General features: G+C 45.5%; 1 protein-coding gene across 1 annotated transcript in view; it reads right to left on the reverse strand.

Moving 5' to 3' along the window:
- Positions 1-25,962, reverse strand: part of ARHGEF25 (Rho guanine nucleotide exchange factor 25) — a 113,540-nt gene extending 87,578 nt beyond the window's left edge. The window contains exon 1 of the mRNA XM_042449029.1: positions 25,911-25,962. The gene's annotated coding sequence lies outside the window, so the exon portion shown is untranslated. The remainder of the gene's footprint in view (positions 1-25,910) is intronic.
- Positions 25,963-26,846: the final 884 nt, after the last annotated feature.

Genomic DNA, 26,846 nt, shown 5'->3' on the forward strand with positions numbered 1-26,846 from the left:
CCGTCCTGGCGGCTGGGGGACTCCCATACAACGTTGGACTACCAGTGATCATAACATCTGGAGGTAAGAACACCCAGCTCTTTTTCCTCTTTCGCCTGCCAAAATTTTTCACATTACCAACATAGATAACCTATGTGATGAAACCATCAGAAGGGCAGCCCTGTTGATTTATTACAACAAGCATCTTCATTTTTTGTTTTTAAAAAGCACGGTAAAGACTAATAATACACAAGCACTTCGTTTAAAAACATGGTTAGATACATCATAAACCTGCCAGCCTTCACGAAGCCCAAAAACCAGCTTTATATCTGTGTTGCCATGTTTGGGCAAACAGGCTAGCAAGAACTTAAGTGAAACTTCCATGTTTATGGCGAGAGAACCTTTTGCCTTCCAGATGTTTGTACATACTTGTTCCCGCATCTCTCACCAGCCTCCAAGCATGGCGGGGGCTTCTGGGAGCTCGAAGTCCAAAATCACCAATATGCACCTCTAGGGAACGTATAATCAGGATAACATGGGTAAGCTGTACATCTCCATTAACTGGAAAGCAAAATTAATGTAAAACTGCCTTTGTAGTTTCTCATGCTGCGTTGTGCATGGGTGAGCTATTAATTCAATTCCAAAGTGAAAGGGACCCATGTTAAAGGGAACCAATTTTAAAGACTGACAATACAGTCCACTCCTCCTATCCACAGATTCCTTATCTGCCGATCCAACAGCCTTGAAATATTTTTTTAAAAAATATGAATTCCAAATGAAAGCCTTGATTTTGCCATTTTATATCAGGGACAACCATTTTTACTACACCACTATATTAATGGGATCTGAGCATCCATGGATTATGGTACCACAAATACCAAACCCCAGCAGATACCAAGGGCCTACTATTCTATTCTCTATTCTAGTCCAGTATTCCACAAAATCTCTGGTGCCTTTCAGATGGGTCTGACAATCACAAAACTCCAACAAACCTGTACAAATAAACACAGTTCAGGCAAAATCTCCAACAATTTTTCTCTGCATTGCACCATCCTCCCACAGCCACATTGTTGTGGCTTTGGAAACTTCCACCGCCTTGTTCCCAACACAGCGCATTTCAGCTCTGCAACGACTGGAGAATTCCTAACAATCATGAAGGGAGAAAGGAGGGGGGAACACACCACCCTACTTTACTTTTCCACTGGCGATGTGTCCGCCCCACCCTTCAGCCTACTCTCTTCTTTGGTAACCTCCACAACTCACTTTTCCATCCCTGGTCTGAGGAAACCACATTGGGAGTGGGGAAGGAGAGAGATAGAGGGAGGCCTATCATGGAGCAAGAAAAAGACTGGAGCAGAAATCGCTGTGAAGCCTTTTGCCACATCCCTGAATTGGATGACCAGATGCCATAACCACTGCAAAATGTAGGACGACCAAATAAAAGTTAAATCACTAATATAATGTAAATTCAGGCTTCTTAGTCATGCTCCAAAGGAGGACATTTTGGAACTCCTCCTGGACAGAAGGTTGTATGTAGGTCATGTCTGGAAGAAGAAGATTTCTGGTTTTCCCCACACACCATAGTGCCAGAATCAAAAAAGATGCTAGCCACAGATGCTGGCAAACGTCAGAAAGAAACTCTTCTAGAACATGGCCACATAGCCAAAAAACCCACAAAAAACTATGGATGCCGGCCAGATGAAAGCCTTTGCCTTCACAAAAAAGAGAGTTGGGGAATCGTTCTGCGAAAACTCACCCAGCCTTGAGGGATCTTCACTTAGTCTGAAGGAAGGAAACATCTACTACCTACGGGACACTCCTTATTCTCCCTCGACCTCCACACAGCCAGCGGGGCCTGGCAGGACTGGGAGTGCTTAGCCACCAAGGATGATAACACCTTCTAACCCAGGGCCAACATGGACCTTTATGCCTGCATGCATACACACACACCCCTTTCTAGTGGCAGTGTTGCGAAAGCCTTGTCAGCACCAGCCTGATTACTACTGGCTTCTATTATTCACTGTGTGCCAGGTGCCTGTACAAAAAGACCAGACGCAATCATGGCTCAATTCAGGAAAGTACTCTAAAACACATGCCACACACATCCTACTACTTATTCCATCTCTGGGAGTTGTCCATACAACAAAGAGAGTCAGTGTGGCGTAGTGGTTCAGTGCTGGGGCTACACCTCTGGGACCAGATTCGAATCCCAACTCGGCCATGAAAACCACTGGGTGACTTTGCACGTCACCACTCTCTCAACCTCAGAGGATGGCAAGGACAAACCCCCTTTGAACAAATCTTGCCAAGAAAACCCCATGATAGGGGGTCACATCTGTCGGGAAAGGCACACCAAAACACAATATAAGCAAAATGGTTAACATGCTAGATGGCCAAAGGTCTTGTCTGCTCCTTCTGGAGAAGGCCAGGGGTTGCCAGGAACTTCCTAAAGCTTGGCAATGGCTATACAAACTAAAATTATGCCCAGCTACTTCTGCAAAGGAAAGGTCTTGATGAGACATTACCTGCTTCTTGGGGCAATCCTCAACACCCCCTCTCCTCTGCCCCTCCTCAGATCCACAACCAAACCCAGGATGAGCAGATGTAATAACTGCCAAGGAAGACAAGGTGCCCCAACAAATGTAGGACATTCAGCAAAGTAGGCCTAACCAAAGAAAGCTACAAACACTCATTATAACGCAAAATCGTCCTGCTCAAAGGGAGGACGTGTTGGAATTCCTCTGCATAGAAGGCTGAAATGAAAGACATGTCCTGGAAAGGAGAATGCCTGCCCCGCCAGCCCAGCTGATCTCTTTCAGAACCCAATGCCCCTCCTAGAGATTTCATTCCCTCCCAGATAGGCCATAATGATAACAAATGTGCCTCCATAGTGTTTCAACCAAGTGCGTCTCCCACTCTCACCAAAAGTGCAAGGTGCCTGTCCTTGCCTGCCTCTCCCTTTGCCCACGTTTGTGCCCACTTGCTTTACCCCAGCTGCCCTTCCCTCTGTTGCCTACCCACTGTTGCTGGGTAGGGCCAGGGAAGTCAGGATGTCCCCCATAGCCCCCCGCATCTGGTCGGTGCGCCCCCCTGCCCGTTGTGGGGCTTTCATGGTTGCAGGGAGAGCCTCGCTCACCTTCTCCAGCTGCCTTCGGCTTCAGAGCCGGAGGCATCTGGGGGGAACTGAGGAGGAGCATGGGCACCCGCCTGCCCTGCTGGTGTGGGCCAGCCAAGTCAAGCCCAGGTCCCAGCCAGAGTGCTCCAGCTACCATAACTTCCCTTGCTACAAGTTGCCTCCTTCTCTTCCCCCTGCACCTGACCCACAGACTCTGCGCTGGGACCTAAGCCCTTTATCTTCCAACGTTCCCCTTATTTACACTGGCAGGATCTCCGACCTCATAGATCTTAGCCATGGATGTAGGGACAGGGAGCGGCAGCCGTGACACTACAGACAAACCGAGCATGTAGCCGGGACTGGGAGCTCAGTTCTATATATGGGAAAAAACACAGTGACAGTCAAAGGGGAGAAAGAAGAAGCAGGAGAAGGAGAGGCGGAGGAGGGAACTAGCCGCCTCCCAAAGAACAGCCGGACCCGTGGTTAACAATTACCGTTGGCCCTCCCCCGTCGTGGTTCTTATCCATGATTTTAACCCCCATGCATTGAACATTCCAAAAAATATAAATTCCAAAAGTAAATCTTGATTTTGCCATTTATACAAGGTACCCCATGCTACTATGTCATTGTATTCCCAGGCCTTGAGCATCCACAGATTTTGGTATCCACAGGGGCCTGGAACCAAACTCCAGCGGATACTAAGAACCCACTTTAGATAGTTTAAACAGACTAGGACTGGAGGGAGAGTGTAAGGGAGAAGTTGACTGAGAGGTAAAATCTGGTTTTTAATTATTTGGTCATCCAGCTTAATATGATGGGGAATCAAAGCACTCAGTTCTGAAAGCAACACAGGTCTGCTGCTACTCATTCTTACCATTTCATGTGGCCAGGGCATGGTCTCTAGGGGTTGATGTTTCCAATTACCCCATGCATCCTAGGCTGTATCCACACCTGCTGAGTATCCAGGTTGACACCCACTTTAAACTGCCGTAGTTCAGTGCTAGGGAATTCTGGGAACTGTAGTTTTGTGAGACGCAACAAACTCCAGTTCCCAGATTCCAGAGCATTGAGCCATGTTAGTTAAAGTGTTGTCAACCTGGATGATTTCTGCCGTGCAGATGGTCTGAATGATTTTTTTCTGTGCCCAGGAGGAAATGAACCTAATTCCTCAGATTCCTCCACTTCTCACACTGCCTTTTCCCATGTGTCATACCTTTGGGCTCCAGGCAGTCATTTATTATCAGAAGAAAGGTCAAGGCACTAAGGAGCACTAGTGGGAATCAAGAGAAGAAGCACAAAGCCGTTGCTAGGTAATGAATATTAAAAGTCTAATACTCTGAGCCCAGTCTGAGTGTGGCTTGAGACTGCGACTATAACTCTGGAGATCAGGGTTCGATTTCACCCGCTCAGTGACCCTGGCATGTTACCTGCTCTCAGCTCAGAAGAAGGCAAAGGCAAACTACCTTTGAACAAATCTTGCCACGACAACCCATGATAGTTCACCTGTCTTAGGACTGTCATAAGTCAGAAATGACTTAAAGGCACACAACAGCAACAACACAGACGGGAACACCCTTCTGCTCAGGTTCCCCAAGATAGGTTTGAGCGGCTCATCACCTCTGGATACCAGAGTTAAACAGAGGCCTGTTACAGACTGCCAAAATAAGCTGCTTTGGGTTCGTTTGGAGGTATGCTATTTAAATGATGCATGGGCTGAAGGAGTCCGGAGTCGCGCCAAAGCCACACTCCATTCCTAAGCACTGGAGTGCAGCTTTGGTGCAGCTTCCGGAGTCATAGGATGCATGCATCATTTAACAGCATACTCCCAAGAGGCCCGAAGCAGCTTTATTTGGCAGTCTGTAACAGGCCATAGCCATTGCGACTGTATCCACAGATAACCTTTGTCTAATTTCTTCCGTAAGGTTGTCCAAAGTTTGATGGGGGAGCAGCATGACGTAATGGTTTGGCATTGGACTGGCTCTAGATACCCGGGATTGATTCCCCACTCAGCCATAGAAACCCCCTAGATGACCTTGGGCCAAGTCACCTCTTCAACCTCAGGGGAAGGCAAGGGCAAACAAACCTCCTTTGAACAAATCTTGCCAAAGAACCCCCCATGATAGTTTTCGTAGGGTCGCCATAAGAGAAAACTTCTGAAGCACATAACAAAAGGGCAACGGCAACAACTACATCTCTGCAGCCATGAAATGCTTCCTTCTCCCATTCTTCCAGAATGTGGCAATCAGACAGTGGTGATTTTCCAAAAGGCAGGAGGGATAACAGAAATAGAGGAGAAACTGAGGGGGGCAAGCCAGGAGCTGGGGGGGGGGGTCCTATGCCCATCTCCGCAAACCTATCCAGGATGCATCTATCTGCTACCCATTTCATCCTTTCTCCTTGGGACAATTAATTTGAACTTCCTAGGCCAGGGCAATTTATTACACAGTCCAAAACAGAGTTGCTAACTGAGTCCTGACTTACCTTGTCCCTACATCTACCCGTATGGTCAGTGGTCAGGGATGACAGGAGTTTCAGGCCAGCAATATCTGGAGGGGCTACACATTGCCCACCCTTCATCTATAGCTTGATTGTATGCATGGCTTTCTTTCAGGGGCCCATGGTATCCATGGAAATTCCAGTTAGAGTGTAGAGCTGCTTGCCAAACTGTGGTGTCCTCTAGATGTACTGGGCTACAATTTCCATTTATCTGGGCTAACTGGGTCTCCACCCAGAATGGCACCCTCCGATATGCTAGACTATGACTTTCATAATCCACAGCCCGCATGGCTAGGGAGTGGTGGGGCTGTAGTCAAGCACATACAGAAGTGGGTTGCCACAGTGAAAACTGGAGTGTGCTCCTGTACCTTCAATGGTGTGTAGCATGAGTAAACTTCGGAAGGTATTGCTGTCACTCAACCCGGTAAGAAGCAACACACTTGGTGGAGTTCCCTCTGCCATACAGCCATTAAGGCACAGGAGCCCACTCCACTCTGGCCATCCTCGATGCTCGGAGGCTGGTATAGCTTTTCCTCACAGGTTATATTCGGGAGGAAGAAGAATAATTAAACCACACATCCCCCGGGTTTTGTCATTTGATATAGCGTCACCATGCATTCTTCACTGCTCTCTTTTGTAGCCCTTGAGTCATGATATGATCCCTCCTTTGCCGCTTGGCAAAGTCAGCTCCCACTTTCTTTGCTCTGGCAATTCCTATGGGACTCTAGCATCACTATGCAAAAAATTGCTCATACCTTTATCTTCTAAAAACATTTAAAAGAACTGTAACCTTAATATAGCAAGCTCTCCGTCCTCTCCATGGCCATTCATTTATTTCTTAGAGTCAAGCCTTGCCCTTCTCAAGGCAGTTGGCTCTCTAAATGTAACTAGAAAACAAAACCAGAAGAAAAACTGCAATAAAGTTACACATTAGTGTACAAAATGAGGGCCCGCGTGGCATAGTGGTTAAATGCTGGGCTATGACTTGACCATTGGAGGACCTTGGGCAATCACCACTCTCTCATCCTCAGGGGGAGGCATAGCAACCTTCTCTGAACAAATCTTGCCAAGAAAACCCCATGAGAGGTCACCTTGGGTCGACATAAGTCGGAAATGACTTGAAAGCACCCGACCAAAACGAATACAATTAAATTGTTATACTATTAACAACAAATATTCAATAATAAGACCATTAAAGCTAGTCTACCTTGGTCATTTATGGAGTCTTGTGTGCATTGTGCATGTGTGCGTGCATGTGTTTCAAGTCACCTGTCAACTTATGATGACCCCATGAATTTCACCGGGTTCTTAGGCAAGGAATACTCAGCCGTTGTTATGCCAGTTCTCCACCTAAATGGGAAAGTATGCAAAGGGATCTTGCAGCACCTTTGACATTAACTGTGCAAAATAGGTTCAGCATGGTTTTCCTAGACTTGCCTTTATGCTACAATTTTTTTAGTGAGTCTCAAAGGTAATACAAGACCGCTTTGCATACGACATTCCAGAGTAATATATCTAGATCTATGAACAGAAAAGTTTCCTGCCAGTGGGAAAGGAGGGACCTAATCTAGCCTCTTTCCAAGAAGAGAGTTTCACAACTCTGAGCACAATCATGGAAGGCAACTCAGACCCGCTCGTTCCTCAGCTGGCAGCTATAGTCTGCCAACTACGGTAGGAGGGCCTCCCGGGAGGCTGATTTCCTGTAGTTTTCATTCTGACTTTCCAGAGAGACAAAACACCATTTCTGGAACCCACTGTTGAGCGCGTAGCCATGGGGGGGGAGCTGGGAGCAGGCGGAGGGGTGGGGAGCAGCCAGTACCCCTCTCCTCTCCCTGCCACGCAACCACTTCAGCTGTTCAGCAAATCAAGCACGGCTATCTCTATATGCATCTGTCTCTTCCTGTCCAGCTTCTGTCCATCCTTAAACCTCCCCTTCCTCTTCTGGGCCCCAAAGAGCTTCTTGCCACAACAATGCAAAGAGGCTGCTCTCTACTAAAGAACAAGCCATACAGAGCCCCAATGTCCTCCTGCACCATGGGAGGGGTAATTCATATGTCTTTTTTTATCAGGACAAGTGATCATTTCACTCACACTTCCCAGGTTTGTATTCACACTATGGAACTGCATCGATGGCCCATCACTTTTCTGAGTTCAGTTGCTCCTACTTGCCATAAATGGGTGAGTTGCCTCACACAAATAAAGATGGAGTCAATAGTGCATTCAAAAACACTTCCAGGCATGCAGTGTTTCATCCTAGATCTTTTGCATCGGTTATTTACACTACTGAGGATTGCAGATCGCTTTTAAAAACTCGGGAGAAACCTGATATTCCGTTACACTCTGGGTAAGTTTGGGGGTGTCCTGTCCTGTCCTGACATGACCTGACCTGTCTGACCTATCCATCCAATCTGTCCTGTCTGTCTGCCCTGTCCCTATCCCATCCCATCCTGTCCTATCCAATCTTATCCTGTCCTATCGTGTCCTATCCTGTCCTGTCCTGCCCTATCCTATCCTATGCTATCCTGTCCTGTCCATTCCTCTCCTGTCCTAGCCTATGCTGTCCTATCCTGTCCTGTCCCCTCCTTTCCTGTCCTTCCCTGTCCTGTTCCTGCTTCCTAACTTTGCTATCCTGTCCCTGTCCTATTTATCCTATCCTGTCCTAGCCTATGCTGTCCTGTCCTGTCCCCTCCTATCCGTCCTATCGTGTCCTATCCTATAATATCCTATCTATCCTGCCCTATCCATCCAATACTATCCCTATCTGTCCTGACCTATCCGCCTCCTGTCCTATCCTATAATATCCTGTCCTGTCCTGCCCTGTCCTGTTCTGTCCTATCCTATGTATGCTGTCCGTCTGCCCTTTCTGTCCTGTCCTGTCCTTCTAATCCTCTATCCTGTCCTCTCCTGTTCCTGTCTGTCCTGTCTGCCTGTCCTATCCTATCCTGTCATATCCAATCTATCCTGTCCTATCTGTCCTGTCCTATCCTATTCCTATCCTGCCCTGTTCCTGTCCGTCCTTATCCTATCCTGTCTAGCCTATGCTGTCCTCTCCGTCCTGTCCATCCTGTCCTATATATCCTATCCCATCCTGCCCTATCCAATCCTGTCCTGTCCTGTCCTATCTAATCCTGTCCTATCTGTCCTATCCTATCCTGTCCTCTCCTGTGTTAGCTTGCTAGCATGCTTGCAGCTATGCTATCCTGTCCTGCCTTCCTATCCTATGCCCTGTCCGCCTATCCTATCCAAGTTGCTATCCTGTCCTTCGTGTCCTATCCTATCAGTCCTGTCCTGTCCTATCCTATGCTATCCTATCCGTCCTGTCCTGGTCCTGCCTGTCCCTGTCTCCTATTCTGTCCTATCCTATCTGTCCTCTCCTGTTCCCCGTCCCGTGTCCCTCCTGTCCTATCCTCTCCTATCCGTTCTGTCCTATCCTGTCCTGTCCTGTTCTGTCCTGTCCTTCCCATCCTGTCTGTCCTATCTCTGTCCATCGTATCCTAACCCTAACACTAGCCCTGACCCTAGCCCTAACCCTAAACCCTGACCCTAATCCCTAACCTAAACCTTAACCCTACCCTAACCCTGACCCTAACCCTAACCTTGACCCCTAACCCTAACCCTCACTTCTAGCCCTATCCTAACCCTGACCCTAAACCCTAATGCTAACCCTAACCCTGACCCTAACCCCTAAACCCTATCCCTGACCCTAAACCCTAACCCTAAACCCTAACTCTGATCCTAATCCTAAACCCTAGCCCTAGCCCTGACCCTAACCTTGACCCTAATCGTCTGGGGGGGGGGACCCAGGGCACACTCTCTCAGCCTCGGTCTAGCTATAGCCAACCCCCCTCTGACAAAACGTGCCATGACAGTTTCACCTTCGGGTCGCCATAAGTCAAAAATGACTTGAAAGCACCACACAAGTCACGCTTTCTCAGCCTCAGAGGATGGCAATGGAAACTCCCTTTGACAAAGTTTGAACCATAATAGTTTCACCTTAGGGTCACCAGGAACTGGTGACTGGAAGGGAGGGAGGGTGCTCTGGGCCCATAAATTGGAAATTACTAGGAGGCACACAACAACAACAACAAACATAATAAAGCGCAGTAGGCACAGCACGATAACAAGGACAAAGAGAGCCAGCAGTGTGAGCATGTGACTCTGGAGACCAGGGATTGAATCTCCACTTGACCATGAAACCCACTGGGAAACTTTGGGCAAGTCACACTCTCTCAGCCTCAGAGGAAGGCAATAGCAAACCTCATCTGAAGAAATTTTGCCAATAAAACCCATGGGTGACCTCACAAAACTACACTACCCAGAAACCCATACCATAGCCAGAGGCAGGACCTCTGGCCAGAAAGGGCAGGGCTTCCCCTCCTTGCTGCAGCCTAGTCCTGAGGTAAATCAAGCCATGACAAGGAGCAGGGCCCAGTGCACACACCCCACCCGCCCATACTGGCTGTGGCTGCCACCTTCCCTCACAGATGGCTTTGCGTGCCAGAGAGGGCATGTGTGTCACAGGTTCACCACCACAGCACTATACTGTGTTGCCAATAAACTGGGCAGCAGCCAGGATTGGGGACAGAAAGGGGAACAGGCGTACCCAGAGTTTTTGCTTTCTGATTACTTGCTAGAAGACAAGGAGCAAAGCCCTTCCCTATTATTCAGATTTTCTTTCTTTAAGGCAACGGGAGACTTGCTATGGAAAGGTTCCATTAAAATTTTCCAGAGCTGAGACAGAAGATTAAACAATGGCAGTGTTCCAGCTGGGGGAAAATTTTAAAAGTTTGACTCTGGAAAGAAGAGAACCACCACTGCCTAAATCCCAGTTAGATTTCAGACAAGACGACTGCCTCTGTGAGTTACTTTGTGAATTCCAGGCGGCAAAAGGATTACCTTCCAGCTGTCCCAGTTAAGAACAGTTGTTGTTGTTTTGTTGTTGTTTTTCTGTGCCTTCAAGTCATTTCCGACTTATGGCAACCCAAAGGCAAACCTATGATGGGGTTTTCTTGGCAAGATTTGTTCAGAGGGGTTTGCCATTGCCTTCCTCTGAGGCAGAGCATGTGACATTCCCCAAAAAAGAAAAGTTGGTTTCCATGGCTGAGTGAGGATTTGAACCCTGGTCTCCCAGTGTCCTAGACCAACATTGAAACCACTACAGCATGCTGGCTCTCTTCTGCTGCTACTGCCACCTATTTTAAAACTGAAGTTCAGCAAAATGGGCTGTTTTGTTTTTATTTTCACCAGTCAAACCAGTATGCCACACTAGGATTATATACCATTAATCCTGTGCCATCCCACTTTCTCAGTTGCTTTTTAAAAGTCCAGTTTTCTCTCTCCTCCCGCCATTCTCCTCTTTCATCCTTAGCTTACTTCAGTTGTCACAAAAAGGATTCAAAGTGCAAAAGTCATTTGTAATCATCTCAGCAGAAGAGATAGGAGAGGCCAAATCTTACCTTTCCTGACAGACTAATTTGGGAGGGTTCCCCCCACCCAGGCTTTTCTAAACTCAGTACATAGAGTTTCTCTGCTTAAAATAGTAGTTTTGTGTGTTCTTCCTTATTATGTAATAACTTCTGCCCTCTTGTAACCTACCACACCATTTTGACCACATTCTGATGCTGTTAACCATATGTGTCCCAGTTTTCATCTGTGAAATGTTGGAGGGTATGCATCTGTGATATACATCCCAGAGATGGGAAGGATAGTACCAGCAAAGATCCCTGGCAGTTCACACCGTCTCAGCCTCAGGGGAAGGCACTGGCAAGCCTCTTTGGAATAAATCTTTCCAAGAAAACCCTATGATACATTCGCCTTGGTTGTTGTTAACTGCCCTCACATCGACCTTGACTCGTGGTGATCCTGTGGATGAGACATGTCCAACTAGGCGGGTTGCCATCCCCGAGGACCTCCAAACCGGAGGAAATGTAGGACAAGGTTTTAAAATGTAGGACCTTTTTTTTTTTTAATTTGCTGGCCAGGAAATTTTTAAAAAAGGTCCTACATTTTAAAACCTTGTCCAAGGCCTCCCTGGGGCCTGGGAGACAGTGTCTCCCAAGCCCCAGCGAGGCCTTGGAGGATTCCGCGATCGTGGAGCCGCCTCCAGGGCCTCGCTGGGGGGGAAATCTCGGGCGAGGCCAAACCGGGGCAGGAAAGTCCCGCCCCCAGGCGGGATATGGCAAGCCTATGTCCAACCCAAGAACCCTTTATTCTCTACTGCTCTCCTTAGATCCTATAAATTCATTCCCGTGAACTCCCTGATTGAGTTGATCCATCTTGCGTGTGGTCTTCCTCTTTTTCTGCTGCCTTCTACCATCCCTAGCATTATTGGTTTTTCTGAGTCATACCGTCTCAATGATGTGACCAAAGTACAACAGCCTCAATTTGATTATCTTGGGCCCAGTCCAGATAGATGGGAAAGAATGCCCTCATCACGTGCAAGGGGCGGCGCTTCTAGACACCCCTCACTCCTCGCACATGATGAGGGCGTCAAAATGGCGGCGTCATGTACACATGGGCACCGCCATTATGACGTGTCGGCCGTATGGCGGCTGCATGTTGCAACGGCATTACATCACGAGTGCGCCATTGGTGCACTGCGACATTGTAATGGCGTCACAAGAAGAACCCACTTTTCGCGGGTTCTTTTTGGTCTGTGGGGAAATCCCGCTGTCTAGAGGCTGTGGCTTCCCCATGAACCAAAACTAGGCACCAGGAGACTGTCCTTTTTGGACAGTCTGTCCCGCGCCTTGGCTTCCAAAGGGATTTCAGGCTTGATCTGTTCTAGGACCCCTTTGTCTTTTTGGCCATCTGCAGTATCCTTCTCCAGCACCACATCTCAAATAGGTTGATTTTCTTCTTGTCCGCTTTCTTTACTGTCCAGCTCTCACATCTGTACATGATGATGGGGAATACAGTAGCTTGAACAATTCTCATTTTGATGCTCACTTGAATATCTTTACTTTTTAGGATCCTGGCTAGTTCTTTCATAGTTGCCTTTCCATTCCTAGATGTCTTATTTCTTGACTACAGTCACTATTCTGATCAATGTTTGATCCAAAGTACAGGAACTCTTTAACTATTTTGATTTTCTCATGGCCTATTTTGAATTTATGTATGTCTTCACCTTTGGGTTGCCATAAGTCAGAAATGATTTGAAGGCACACAACAACAACAGCAGCAGCAATTTGTGTATGGAGGCAGGAATTCCTTTCTCTTCAGTGGAAGGAAAGATATGGTTAATTCCTTACAAGAGAACTCCTAGGGATCCTATCTGGGTAGTACTGAAAGCTTGTAGATCAAGTAAAGGAGCCCTTCCTCAGTCTATTTAGATCTAACAACTCCCAAGTGATGGAGACAGTTAAGGTTATCGAGCGTTGAATAAAAAATGGCATTCATATATTGAAAGCTGTATTTCTCCCACATGTTCAAGAATTTTTTTTCATAGGGAGCATGGCCCTGACCTATTAAAATTCCATAAATAAATAAGCAAGCTCTCTCGGTCCGGAAGGCCGGCTGTATAAACTGGAAGCTGAAGCTTTAACATACAACACGAGGGAGGAATGGGCTGTGGCTCAGAAAATCCACCTTTTCTGCTCTTTTTCCTTTAAACCCAATCTACACATTCCTTGAATATGAGGCGATGAAGAGTTCCAAAAATGTTCCAGGCATCAAAGGCGTGCTTGGACTCTAAACGTAATGCCTTAGAAGAGACATAAACCCAACAAGCTTCAGTCCTGCTCTGCTTGCAAAAGCATTTGGCCCTCTCTATCCACATATATTTTATCCAGTGTGATACTGCTTTAACTGCTATGGCTCAGTTTGTAGTTTTGTGAAGTATTGAGCCTTCTCATAACAGAGCTCTGGTGCCACAACAGATAACAATTCCCAGAACTGCATAGCATGTAGCTAAGGTAGTGAAAGTGGTGTCAAACTGGATGGAAAGTGGTGTCAAACACAGCCTATATCTGTGAATGCACATGCAAAAATAAAAACCAATTAGTCTTAAAGGGATTGCCACATTTTTCTCTCTCCCCTCCCTTCCTTTTTTTTTTATCCAAGATGTTTTGTTATCTTTGTGTCCTTTCTTCGGGGACTGATCTGTGTACAGCCTCCATCCTGGTGGCCAAACTGCCATATTTCCCCCTTCCTCTCAAGGCATGAGAGGAGGCAACCCTACCTTGTTCCTTTCCTTGTCTACTGCGGTAACAATTACAATCAAAACCAGTTACGCATGGTGGACGCATGTCTCTCTTTTCTCCCACCCCATGGGCAGCTTGTGGTTAACGATCCAGGCACCTCTCCAAATGCAAGGGAGGAAAAAGAGAGCAGAAGGAGGAAGGAGGAAGGAAAGCAGAAATCTGATAACTTTGGGAAGCCAGCCAAGCCAGCCTGATTGGCTGAGTCCAAAGATGCAACTATGGCTGCTGCCACACTGCAGAATTAATGCAGTTTGACTCTATCCTACAGAATCCTGGGATTTGCAATTTGTTGTGGCAGTGTGGCATCAGTCCTCTCTGATAGAGAAACCTAAATAGTGCACAAAACTACAAATCCCATCATTGCACAGCATTAAGCCATGGCCTTTAAAGCACTGTCAAACTACAGTAATTCTGCAGTGTAGATGTAGCCTTCAGAAGGGGCTGTGCAAAGCTGAGCGGGCACCTGAAGTTCAATGCCCAAAGCAGGAGAAGGCAATTTGGGAATTTTAGACATGGCACGCTGCTTTTACTTAAGCGATGGAAGGATGTGTGTGTGTGTGTGTGTGTGTGTGTGAAAATGGGCCAGGTTTGGTTTTCTTAATCAGTGCACATTCTAAACTGTTCATAACTGCTATCACATTCCTTGGCCTCCCCCCTGTTGTAATCCTCACAATAGGTTGGATCTCTCAGCCTGTGAGAGGTTGTACAGTTGGCCCTCCATATCCATGGATTTTTTTTATCCATGGATTCAACCATCCATAGCTTGAAAACATTCCAAAAATATATACATTCTAAAAAGCAAACTGATGTTGCTGTTTTATATAAAGAACACCATTTTATCATGCCATTGTATGAATGGGATTTGGTATCCACAGGGAACAAATCTCCCCCTCCCCCGGATACCAAGGGCCCACTGTAGTAACTCGCCAGAGGCCAGCAACTAGTGAATTTATGATGGCAGAGGGGAGATTTGAACCCACGACCACTTGATTCATAGCTCTGTCTCCTACACTTCCATAGTATATGCTGCCAATTGAGATGTCTGATAAATTTCAAAGTGTAGGCTCTCATCGTGAGAGCATGATATAAGAGATTCAGAAACACACACACACACACACACACTTGATCCGTATAAAAAGACCCAGTACTAACACCTTCATCTCTGCTGGGAGCTGGTCATTGGGACAAGCATATCTTTTTGTAGCTGCTGAGAAAATGCATTCCTCCCACCTCCCCAGCTGCTGTGAAAATGGCATTTGAAGGCCCAAGGAAACTTGAGAGGAATAGCAGCAGTTGCCATTATTCCTTCTAATTACAAAATTCCCAGCCCTTGGTCTCTATGATCTATCACCCCACTATGGCCAAGGCTTGTACTTTGGGTGCACAGGCCTAGCAGAACCCCTGTTTCAGCATTCAGTTGTGCTTCGTAGTGGCATATTCAGTATGGACAGAAGGCTTGCCTCACTGAGTGAGAGCTAAGGCTGGGTCCCACTCATACAATGCAACCCACCCATGCATAATTTTAATCTGGATTATTTTAATGCGTAATGCTCATTTTAATCTTGTTTATATATTTTACCTTATGTGTTTATTCATAAATTTTAATCTATGCTGTACCCCACATTGAGCCTTGGGGAGAGGTGGGTTTAAAAAATCATCATCATCTTCATCCTGTGGATAAATTTCCAGTGGAGACTAGAGCTCTGGCATCATCTGGGGAATGCTGAAACCATTTTTTTCTGTGTTTCCAATATATGTTTCAAACATATTTCAAACTCTTCATCACCTCATATTCAAGGAATATGTAGATTACGTTTTTCTGTGTTTTCAGACCCTGCACAAAATGGGAAGAGGCATCTTCTGGATGGGTTGGAGTAGGACTCCAGTAAACCATGTTCAGATCCATGCTCAGCCATGATCACTCATCAGGTAACCTTGGGTGAGTAGTGGTCTCTCATAGAAGGAAGGTGTCTAGTGCCCAGTCATAGAAGGAAGTGGTCTCTCATAGAAGGAAGGTGAATAGTGCCCAGTCATAGAAGGAAGGCAATAGCAAACTTCTTCAGTATAAACCATGCCAAGAAGAACCTTGGATAGGGTCTCCATGTGTTCGAATTGATTTGAAAGCAGATAAGAACAATAAAGCTACTCCAAAGTGAAGAGAGCACAGAAAACAAATGCAGACCAAATGCAGACTGCTAAGGCCATATCCCCTCACTAGCCCTGTCCTGGGATTCATTCATATTAGACGATCTACATAAATGCAACCTAGATAATGAGGAAACAGTTAAAGACTTCTGTACCTAGGATAAAAAAATTGATTGGAACGGAGACTTCAGTCAAGAAATAAGAAAAGTAGGAATGGGAATGGCAGCCATGGAGGAACCAAACAAGATCCTAAAGTTTAAAGATAACACAACTAAGTTAGAATCATCCAAGCCACTGTATCCCTCATCATCATGTACAGATGCAAAAACTGGACAATGAAGAAAGCCGACAGAAAAAAAAACCCAACTCATTTGAGTTGTGATGCTTGAGAAGAGTGCTATGGATACCATGGACAACCAACAAGACAAATAAATGGGTCCTAGAACAGATGAAGCTGAAACTCTCCCTGGAAGCCAAGATGATTAAATTGAGGCTGTTGTACTTTGGCCACATCATGAGAAAGTACAACTCACTGGAAAAGACAATAATGCTAGGCAAGGTAGAGGGAAGCAGAAAGTGTTGAAGACCACATGCCAGATGGATAGACTCAATCAGGAATGTCTCAATTAACAGTACCCAAGCAGAGTAGTGGAGGGACAGGGGTTTTGAAAAGGTCTCATCCACAGGGTCGCCATGGGTTGAGGCCAACTCAAGGGCAGTTAACAAACAACAAACACTGTTTATCTTCTCCTTCCTCATCACCATCCTCAGCTGCAAAACTGATAGCACAAACCTGCACAGGTTGGAGCAGGCATGGCTGCAGTCCAAATGTCTCTCCTCCACTACATGATAAGCAAAAGTATGAGCATCATACATGTCAAAGTCACCTGTTTTGACTGCAGTCCCATCTACTCCTGGCTCTAGGCATAACCACTGCTGGATTGCAGATGCTGATGCCTTTTGACCAAGGTAATGCAGATTATGACCTGATTATTTTTGGTTAGTCCCAATCAAATTAGACCTATTGAATCAATGGGATTTACTTACATGTTGATTCACCATTCACCAGCTGATTCAATTGGCTACTCCAGTTAGGGCTAATTAATAGTATTCTGGCTCTTAGGAGCAAAAAGGATGTCCATTCAGCTTATCATCAATTGTTTTGCATACTGACAATCTCAGGTTCAATCATGTTGAATGGTTTGTTGCTGGAGCATTCCTGGTTCTTCCCAAGTTTCTGGTTCTCAGGTCACAATATGTGTGAAAATCTTTGCTGCAATCCTGCAATTTTCACGGGAAAATGCCTTTTTAATCCCGTGACAGTTTCCATTTTCAGTTTAAGACTAGGTAGCTGATGATGGGAAGATGGTCTCCTCATAATCCTGAGAAACTGGGGCTTGTCAGATGAAACAGTATTAAGGGTAGACAACATAGCCTCTGCCCATTTCTACAGGCTTCCTCTGCCTTTAGGTCTCCTGCTTGTTGTTGTGTGCATTCAAGTCGTTTCCAACTTAGGGTGAGCCTATCATTGGATTTTCTTGGCAAGATTTGTTCAGAGGAAGTTTGCCCTTGCCTCCCTCTGAGGCTGAGAGAGTGTGACTTGCCCAAGATCATCCAGTTGGTTTCCATGGCTGAGTGAGGATTTGAACCCTGGTCTCCCAGTGTCCTAGACCAACATTAAAACCACTACAGCATGCTGGCTCTCTTCTGCTGCTACTGCCACCTATTTTAAAGTTGAAGTTCAGCAAAATGGGCTGTTTTGTTTTTATTTTTAATGCAGTTTTTCTCTTTAAACAAGCTTTATGCCGCACTATAGTTTCACACTCCTGGAAATCTTGAAAGTGCTGATCTCCAAACCCCAGAAAATCTTAGGCTTGAAGTAAGAAAATACAAGAGCTTGGGGGAAATGGGAACTATAAAATATTATTCTTGTAGTAAGATACTGAAATGCTTTTGAACTCACTGTTTCCAAAGGATATTGTTAGAGTAGATATACTCTACTTGCATTATCTTTTGGGTAAAAACATATTAATGGTCGCATTGTAGTTGCATATAAAATGAGCTGCACTTGAGGCTATTGCTGGGGGGAAAAGTGCTTTCAAATATTACAGAACACTGAACATCACCATGTTTTTGTCACAGCCCCCAGATCTGCCAAACATATTGCTCCTGTAACTTGGGATGAATGAGTGCTTTGTACAATAGAATCATTCATAGAATCACAGAGTTGGAAGAGACCAAAAGGGCCATCCAGTCCAAGCCTCTGGGCCCTTTTGTCTTTCACAGTTATAGCATCCTCTGTCTTCTAACTCAAATGAAAGAAACTGCTGAATTTTGTTGACATGCAATGACCCTTAAACTTACATGAGAAAGATACTTGTTTCGATTCATGGAGCTCTTGTATTGTCTGGAATCCATGAACACCCAGTCAAAAGTATGGAATAAGAAAATGAAGATCTTGTTCAATTTATGAGGGAATTACATTTTTAAAAAAGTATATATTGGGATACAGCCAATGTAGTGTAGTGGCTTGGGTGCTGGACTAGCACTCTGGTGACCAAGATGTTCAAATCCTCGCTTAGCCATGAAAGCCCACTGGGTAACCTTGAACAAGTCACACACTCTCTCAGCCTTGGAAGAAAGCAAGAGCAAACTCATAGAGAATTTTTTTTGCCAATAAAACCCCATGATAGGTTTGCCTAGGGTTATTATCAATTGGAAATGACTTGAAGGCATGCAAAAACAATTTATTGGGATGTGGCAGAATATAAAATCTTGCCTACAGTCACTACTAATATGTCTGATCCTAGGCATATTTTCCCAGAAGCAAGGCCCACTGAGTTCTTTGTAATTAACGCTCAGCAAAGCAGTCTTTCCATGTACAAGTATAACACTGAAGACTTTAACATTATTGTAAAATACATGCAAATACATGCAAACTGTGCAGCCCTCCAGATGGTGTAGAACTGCAACTCCTAGCATTCCTTACCATTCACTCTACTTGCTAGGGCTGCTAGGAGCTGCAGTTCAACAGCATCTGGGGAGCTGCACAATTCCTATCTCAGCTGTAAAGTTTAGCTGAATATCCAGATTTATTGCTGCTGCTTAATTGTGTCTTATGGAAACTGGTTAGCATTTTCTCAAAGATGTGACTTGCTTCCATTTCTCAAGGCAATCCCAAATTGTATCATACTCTTTCTAAGTACTGATAATATATGTTTTCCCTCTGACAGAACCCACGGAGACTGCCAATTTGAATAGACAAAACTGGGCTGGATAGATAAATGATGACCCAAGACAGGCAGTTTCTTAGGCTCCTTCCAATGTTTGCTTCCCAAGAAATATGCACAGCATCACTCTTCGTGTTTTTAAGCAGGAAGGTCAATTTAGATTTGGTAAGTATGTAAAGTATATTCCAGTTTTGCTCCAAAACACCTGTCCTTCTTCTTTAAAAGGATATCGGTACCCAGATTCTTCCGTCCCTACACCAAATTGAACATAAATTTTATATCTCTCCTCACTGAGATTCGTTTTTTGGTGGGCTAGTGGTAACGTGTTAGCCCCCAGACCTCTCAGTGTGGAGTGTTGTTCCAAATGAAATGGCAAGTTGGCCCATATTTGCCACACCACAGTGAAAAGCTTTTATTTCATCATTTAACATCTCGTGCCTCATCCCCTTGTTCATCTTATCTCTTTCTTCAAATGTGAAGTGAGCTCCAGGCTTCCAGATCTGTAGGTCTGTGATAATTGATTCTCTGGCTCAGTGGAAAAAAACCTGCTTTGTTTTGCACCTCCAGATGTCCTCAGGTAACCTGCTAAATGAAACAGATCTGTGGCAGTCCAGCTTGCTTCTAGCTTTGCTGACTTTTCCCTCTTGTTCATTCATGATTCAACTCCTGAATCGAGTACAAGGGAAGTGAGAATATCCAGGCAGCTGGGAGTGACAGCCAGCCAGGCAGGCAGTAGCAAGAGCAGGTGCTTCTGCAAACAGCTGTCTTGACAGTCCTCAAAAGGATGCAAGGAATATTTCTGGTGCCTAGGGAAAAGTTTGAAAGATGAGGGATGAATCCGCCTTCTGTAAGAGGCTAAATGCTGAACTCTGTTAAGGCATCCCTGGGGAATGAAGAGAGTGAGATTTATTCTTACGGAGCTTGGAATAAGTTACTTTTTTGGAAGACAGTTCACAGAATTTTCCAACCAGCAATAGGTTATGGTTTGTGATTGAGGGGCTCATATTATCTGTTCTAAATGGATTTTGTCTGGAGCTCAGCTCACAACAGCTAATGGAGCATGGCATAGCCATTGCGTACAGGAAGAGAAGACCCCCTTCCTTCCCTCTCTTCTGTGAAATTAATCCCAATTCAGGACTTTATGAGGTAGATCTGAATTCAGAACTTAGTTTGCTCACCAAGTTTACTGTATATACAGGGTAGAGAACATGTGGCCCTACAGATATTGTTGGATTGCAAGTACCAAGAGCCCTATATAGCATAGACAGTAGTGAGGAATGTTGAGAGTTTGTTTGTTTAAAGTACAGTATTTACCCCAAGTGGTTTACACATCAGATGTAGTTCAGAGGAGGGAGGGCCTTTCATCTGCCTCTGGGGCTAGGTCTGGTGGAACTGCCTGCCTCTTCTCTCCCTCCAAGGCCAGGGTGGTAGCAGTTAAGTTGGAGGGAGGGCCTTTCATCTGTTTCTGGGACTAGGCACGGTGGAGTTGTAGTCCAACAAGTTGGAGGGCTGCAAGAGTCGCACCCTAGTGCAATTTATCAGGCATATAACTCTCTCTCAGCTGAATCGTACCTCGTTTCCCTCAATTAATCCTGCTTTTCCGCACACAAATAGTATATGTAACTCTGACCTCCTTGCTCACCCTACCCAGGTCAAACATAGCAGCCAGGTTATTCTTTTTTTCATTTTTCCCATTGCCCACATTCAGCTTCAGGTACAAACAAATCAGGCACCACCAGAATACCAGGAATCCATGGTCTCCAAGGACAGAATGCTAATGATGCATATTCAATAGGCAGATGAAAATCACAGTTGGGAACTTATTACATATCCTAGTGCCCTCTTTTAAACCAGTTTCATAATCAGGTTTGCAAGGGATGAAGTTCTTCTTAGTGTTGCTCCTTCACCCTCCAGCTACTTGACTGGATGGTCTGGAAAGGAAAGGAGTAGAAGAATGTCTCATCCTTTGCACTGCATTGGGTCAGCCCTTGCCCAAACACTGCATCCTTCTAGGGTGTTGAGGTGACATACACGACCAACCTCAGCCTCCCTGTTTGTCAGGGATGATATGTTCCACAGCTCATGTGCGTTGGGTGCTTGGAAAGCCAGTTCAGCCAAAAAAGCTTATCTGGCAGCAACACCTGGTTAAATCCCTCCAGTAATGAGGGTGGAGTATCTGTATCCTTGGATCAAACATTGATCAGAATGGAGACTGCATTCAAGAAATAAGAAGAAGACTAAGAATGGGAGGGGTAGCCATGAAAGAACTAGATAAGATCCTAAAATGTAAATATATGTAACTGAATATTACACTTAAAATTACCCAAGTCATTGTATTGCCCATTACCATGTATAGCTATGAGAGCTGGAGAGTGAAAAAAAATTGGGTAAGTAGAAAATCAACTCATTTGAGATGTGTTTCTGGAGAAGAGTGTTGAGGATACCATGGGTGGCCAAGAAGACAAACAAATGGGTCCTAGAAAAAATCAAGGCAAAACTCTCACTGGAAGAGAAATGAGCAACTTGAGGCTGTTGAACTTTGGTCACACCATGAGAAGGCACAACTCCCTAGAAAAGTCAATAATGCTAGGAAAGGTAGAAGAAGGCAGAAACAGAGGAAGATTGCACGCTGTATGGATAGACTCAGAGAGGTCATGGACCTGAATCAACAGGACTTGAGCAAAACAGTAGAGAAAAAGGGGTCTTGGAGATGCCTCATCCACAGGGTCGCCATGAGTTGAAGTCAACTCAAGGGCAGTTAACAACAACATCTGTATCTAGAGGCTGCTGGTGGCTCTCATGTCAGTGGAGTGAGTTTGCTTTGGATTTTAGTCTGAGGTTTAAAGAATCTATTCAAGATACAGCAATCCTATTACCAAAATAGATTCAGCACTCTGGAGAGATCATTTAAATTTTGGATTATAACTCAACAGATTCACTGTTCCAGCTGCCCCTGTCTGTATCTTTCAAAATGGGAGGGAGAGAGGGAATCAGACTCTCCTAGAGTAATAGAATGGTAAAGTGTTTTACTATAGTGTAGCGTTTTATTTTGAAACGGACATCTCTGTACAGAGATGCTCTCGTCTTGAGTAGCAATTAAGCTATGGTTGCCAGCATATCATCTCCATTTGGGGACTGGGGAAAAATAGGGTGAAGGTTCTCAGATATGAAAATCCCATTAAGAAGGTGCCTTCTACTGAGTCAAGCTAATGATTGATTTCCATTACTCACATTAGCAAGTACTTTACAAGTGTTTGGACAGGCAGACTTTTTCAGCCTTTCTGTCAGGGTCATGAATATAGGAATATATTCATGACTTGTTAAAGTCCCAGATGAAGAAGCTCCTTTTTACAAAGGACTTCTTTGTCCTACGTGTAGCCAAAAGGCATTTAGTAGTATCGGCATTGGGAAGAAAGTGAGGGACTTTCGCTGTCAGGTAACAGCAGTGTGTTTGCAGTAAACAGTGCAATAAAAGCTTGAACTTTAGGGGTCCTACTATAGGAAGCCAATTCTACTGTTGCTGCTTGCACTGCCTACAGCAGGCAATGCAAACAATAGCTGCTCCCCTTGTTTTTTTTGTTGTTATCTGCCTTCAAGTCATTTCTGACTTAGGGTTTTCTTGGCAAGTTTCTTCAGATGGGGTTTGCCATTGCCATCCTTCAAGGCCAAGATAGTGTGACTTGCCCAAGGTCACCCAATGGATTTCCATGGCCAAGCAGGGATTCAAATCCTAGTCTCCAGAGTCCTAGTCCAACACTGAAACCACTACACCACAGATATGAACGCAAAACCAAGAGAAGAAAGGTGAGCAGGTAAGACTGCCTCACCAGCTGCCTGCCAACATGTTAAAGAAGCATAGATCTGTAGAGGGGGCTGCCACTGCCTTCCTCTAAGGCTGGGAGTGAGTGACTTGACCAAGGTCACCCAGTGGGTTTCCATCGCCTAGTTGGGATTCAAATCCTGGTCCTCCAGAATCCTAAGCCAACACTAAAATCACTAAACCTTGCTATCTCTGACATTTACAGAACCCTAGCAGTTTGCAGGTGGGGGAGAAACCAGTCTTTGCCTATAGAGTGGAATGAAGTGAGAGGCTATATCTAAAGGCAAAGGTACCCTTGACAAGATTGTCAAGTCATTTCTGACTGTAGGGGGCTGTTGCTTATCTCTGTTACTAAGCCAAAGAGCCAGCGTTGTCAAAGATGACTCTGTGGTCATGTGGCCAGCACAACTGCAAGGAGTGCCGTTACCTTCCCAGCGAAGTGGCACCTATTTATCTACTTGCACTTTTACATGCTTTTGAACTGCTAGGTTGGCAGAAGCTGGGACTTAGTGGCAGGAGCTCATTCCGTCTCATGGCACTTGGGCCTCGAACTGCCAACCTGCTAATCTTGCAATCATCAGAGTCAGCATCTTCTTAATCACTGAACCTCCGTAAGCTACGTCTACCACACATTAAACCTAGGGCTCATGTAGAAATGGTTCATCATAATTGCCGCCACCCCAGGGCTGCCCTTCCATCTAACTTTGTTGCTGGAAGAAATCTTGCCTCGCAGACTTAGCTGATGTGGTTGGTACCAGACTGAAGAGCCAATCTGGGCTGTCCTCCAGAAGAGAAATTGCCAAATATGGGGAAAGCACAAGAATTGGCACCCCCTCCCCAAGGGAAAGGGACTTGATGAGGACTGAGCCAGCCTCAGAGAAAGAAAGAAGGAAGGAGAAAGGAATGAGTGTTCTCTTTTCCAAGAAGCATCCTCTGGCATCTTCCCATGCCAGCACCTCCATCTGCACTAAACAGCTGCGTTGGGGAAATGGAGGCAAATCCACATTTGTGCCGTCACCCCACCACTTCCCTACAGCACACTGGTCTGGATCAACACTTCCCATCAAGAAGAGCCCCTGGCACAAAAGGGAACAGGGATAAAAATAGACCCATCCAACGGTTAAAAATAACTCGACTAGGCACACTATTTGCAAGGCAATGGCAAGATACTGGAAATGTTTCTTGGGGAGGAAGGAGGATGGAGAAGGGGTATGTGAACAAATGAAGAAATCAGGGAACAGTGACTCTCCTCCAGTGGAGTGTTCCTGCTTTTAGCAGCAGACACTTGGGCTTGGGATTTAGATTCCACGGTGCTACAAAAACAACAGGCTGGATGGGCAAGCCAAGGCGCTCATCCCAGGTTTGGGAGCCAGAAAAGAGGATTCCTTCTAATTTTTACCATGTGTTGCCATTTCTCAATCCTTGGGAACTCAGTGGATAGCACTTCTATAGCCAGCCAGCCTGCCTCTCTCTCATACACAGACACACACACTCCTTCTGCATCTACACTTTTAGAGGGACAGAGGAAGGGGAAAGCCAAGATGGTTTGGCAGGGGAGGCAAGCCAGTACTCCTGTTTTGCCACTGGACCCCAACCTCCCTGCTAGACCTGGAACTCCTGCACCATGGCAAGGCTTGTGTGACTTCATGGCTCCATCTGCTGGTGGGAAAATACCACAACAGATCAACTCAGAAGTCCTTCATTGCCTTGCTTCCAGTCATGGCCTCAAGACAGGATAGGGCCCTCTGTCATGGTGGGTGGGTGCCTCAAGGCAGCAGACCCTGAGCAGGCACTGAGTAGAATGAGCCATGCACTGGCTACAGGGCCTGCCTAACTAAAATGGAAACAAAATTGGCCAGACTATCCTTTTTCCTGAAACTACTTTCCTCACACTTGCCAATCCTCTCACACATAAAAGGCCACTTTACACAATTTACTCTGAGAATCCTCTGCACTGTTTTAGCAGCTTCTATTCCACCTCTGCCATCACCACTGTCTCACAACGGTGCTAGTTCGAGAGCAATGTGAAGGATGGGGCTAGGTGGCCAATACAGTTGGCCACTGTTGTAACTTCTAGATCTGAATGGAGTGGGGGGGGGGAATAAAGCAGTTGTACTGTCTCTGCTAATAGAACCCCCCCCAATACATAGTGGGGTCCCTAGGTTTGGTGTCACCCCTGTAGCAGGGGGGAGTGGACTGCTTTGGCCTCCAGAGGGCCATTTGGACTCTGGCATGGTTGCAGCCACACAGGAACCCAAACAGAAGGCACTGCCCCCTTGAGCCACCCAGGCCTACTATTTGGGGTCCATCATGGCTGCTGGGCAAGTGATTAAGGGAAGCAACATCCTTTCTCAGTTGCCCAGCAGCTGTGCCAGTCCCTTGAGATGTACCACCACACTGGATGCACACCCACCCTTGGGTTGCACGCCCCATACCCTGCTAGTGTCACCACTGCCCACATAAGAAACATTTGGAGAATTTCTCTTCCCTCTTGAGATGTTTGATGAAATGAGCTCTCTGTTTCCTTTTCCAAAAAAGGATGGAGAATTTCTAAAGGCTCATTTGTGCCAAGTTCTACCTACCAAGCTACCTTTAAGGGCTCTAGGGGTGATTTGTCTCATCATCAAGATTCAAGTGCCAAAGGTGGAATAGGGCCATCTTGTCTCTTTCACCTCAGGCAGCACAGTACCTTGGGCCAGGTTTAAGCACCTCTTAATTTTTCACCAAAGACAATGGCGAAACACATTTAAAACAGCCACATCTACTGGGAGAAAGAATCACACAGGGACAGTGTAGAAGTTGTATTTTTACCAGGTCCTGTTGTATGTCATAGAAAGTACTCTTAGTTTTATGTACTGCATAGACCTCCACCATTTAGCCAAAATATAAAGGTGGACCAGAAGGCCATTTATTCAATGACTCACCCCATCCAGAAATTCTTTCTCAAAGAGTCCTCTTTGGGATGCACAGCTGTTACCTTGGTAGTCCATGATTTTGAAACACAGCAATAAGAGGAAGAGGGCTAGAGAGCCAGACTTCAGGAGATCTGATCTGCTGTGAAAGGGAAGAGTAGGCTTTTGTAAGCTTCCACAGTCCCACCCCTCTTGTTCATTCTTCCTTGATTTCTGGACCTTATTTGCAAGAGCAGGATGGCAAAATGCCAGGGCAGCTGGTTTTGGCCCAGAATCCCCCATGCCTCAAGAGAATCATATTCCTTTGGACAAAGAAAAGAAAACAAGAGGCCAATCTATAATGGTTTGGAAGAGCCCGAGACTGCAGCAAGGACAAAAACCCTCCTCCTCTGTGCCAGAAGAGAACAGAGATACTCTTTGCAAATATCTTTTTAAAGAAAACAACCTTGGTTTTAACCCTCATGCTAATGTAATTCATACAATTTACTAATACACAAGATAATTTCATTCCGTTTTCATCATTCCTGTTTCTCTACCCCCTGCCTTTCTGTGGAGAATTAAATGCTTCAGCTATTTTATATTCTCTTCCAAAGGGCAAGACAGCTCAAAATTACAGATTGGTGGAAGGAGGGAGAGACATTGTTGATGGGTTTATTATAGGGAAGACTAAAATCTTTACATGAAATTCCAGAAGTAGACACATAGCCTCTGGAGTACAAAAATCTTTCAGAGGTTCTCAATACCACCCCATTTCCCTGTAGGAACACATATCCCAAGGCCAGGCATTATCCCTTAAATGTATGCTGTGCTGAGCTCAGTTAGGTTGATGGTCAAGTGATGATAATTATTATTATTATTATTATTATTATTATTATTTCTATTTCCCGCCTCTCCCTGCAGATCGAGGCGGAATTACAACAAGATCCTGTCCTATCTTCTCCTGTCTTG

This window comes from Sceloporus undulatus, chromosome 2 (assembly GCF_019175285.1).
Source record: "Sceloporus undulatus isolate JIND9_A2432 ecotype Alabama chromosome 2, SceUnd_v1.1, whole genome shotgun sequence".
Lineage (NCBI taxonomy): Eukaryota > Metazoa > Chordata > Lepidosauria > Squamata > Phrynosomatidae > Sceloporus > Sceloporus undulatus.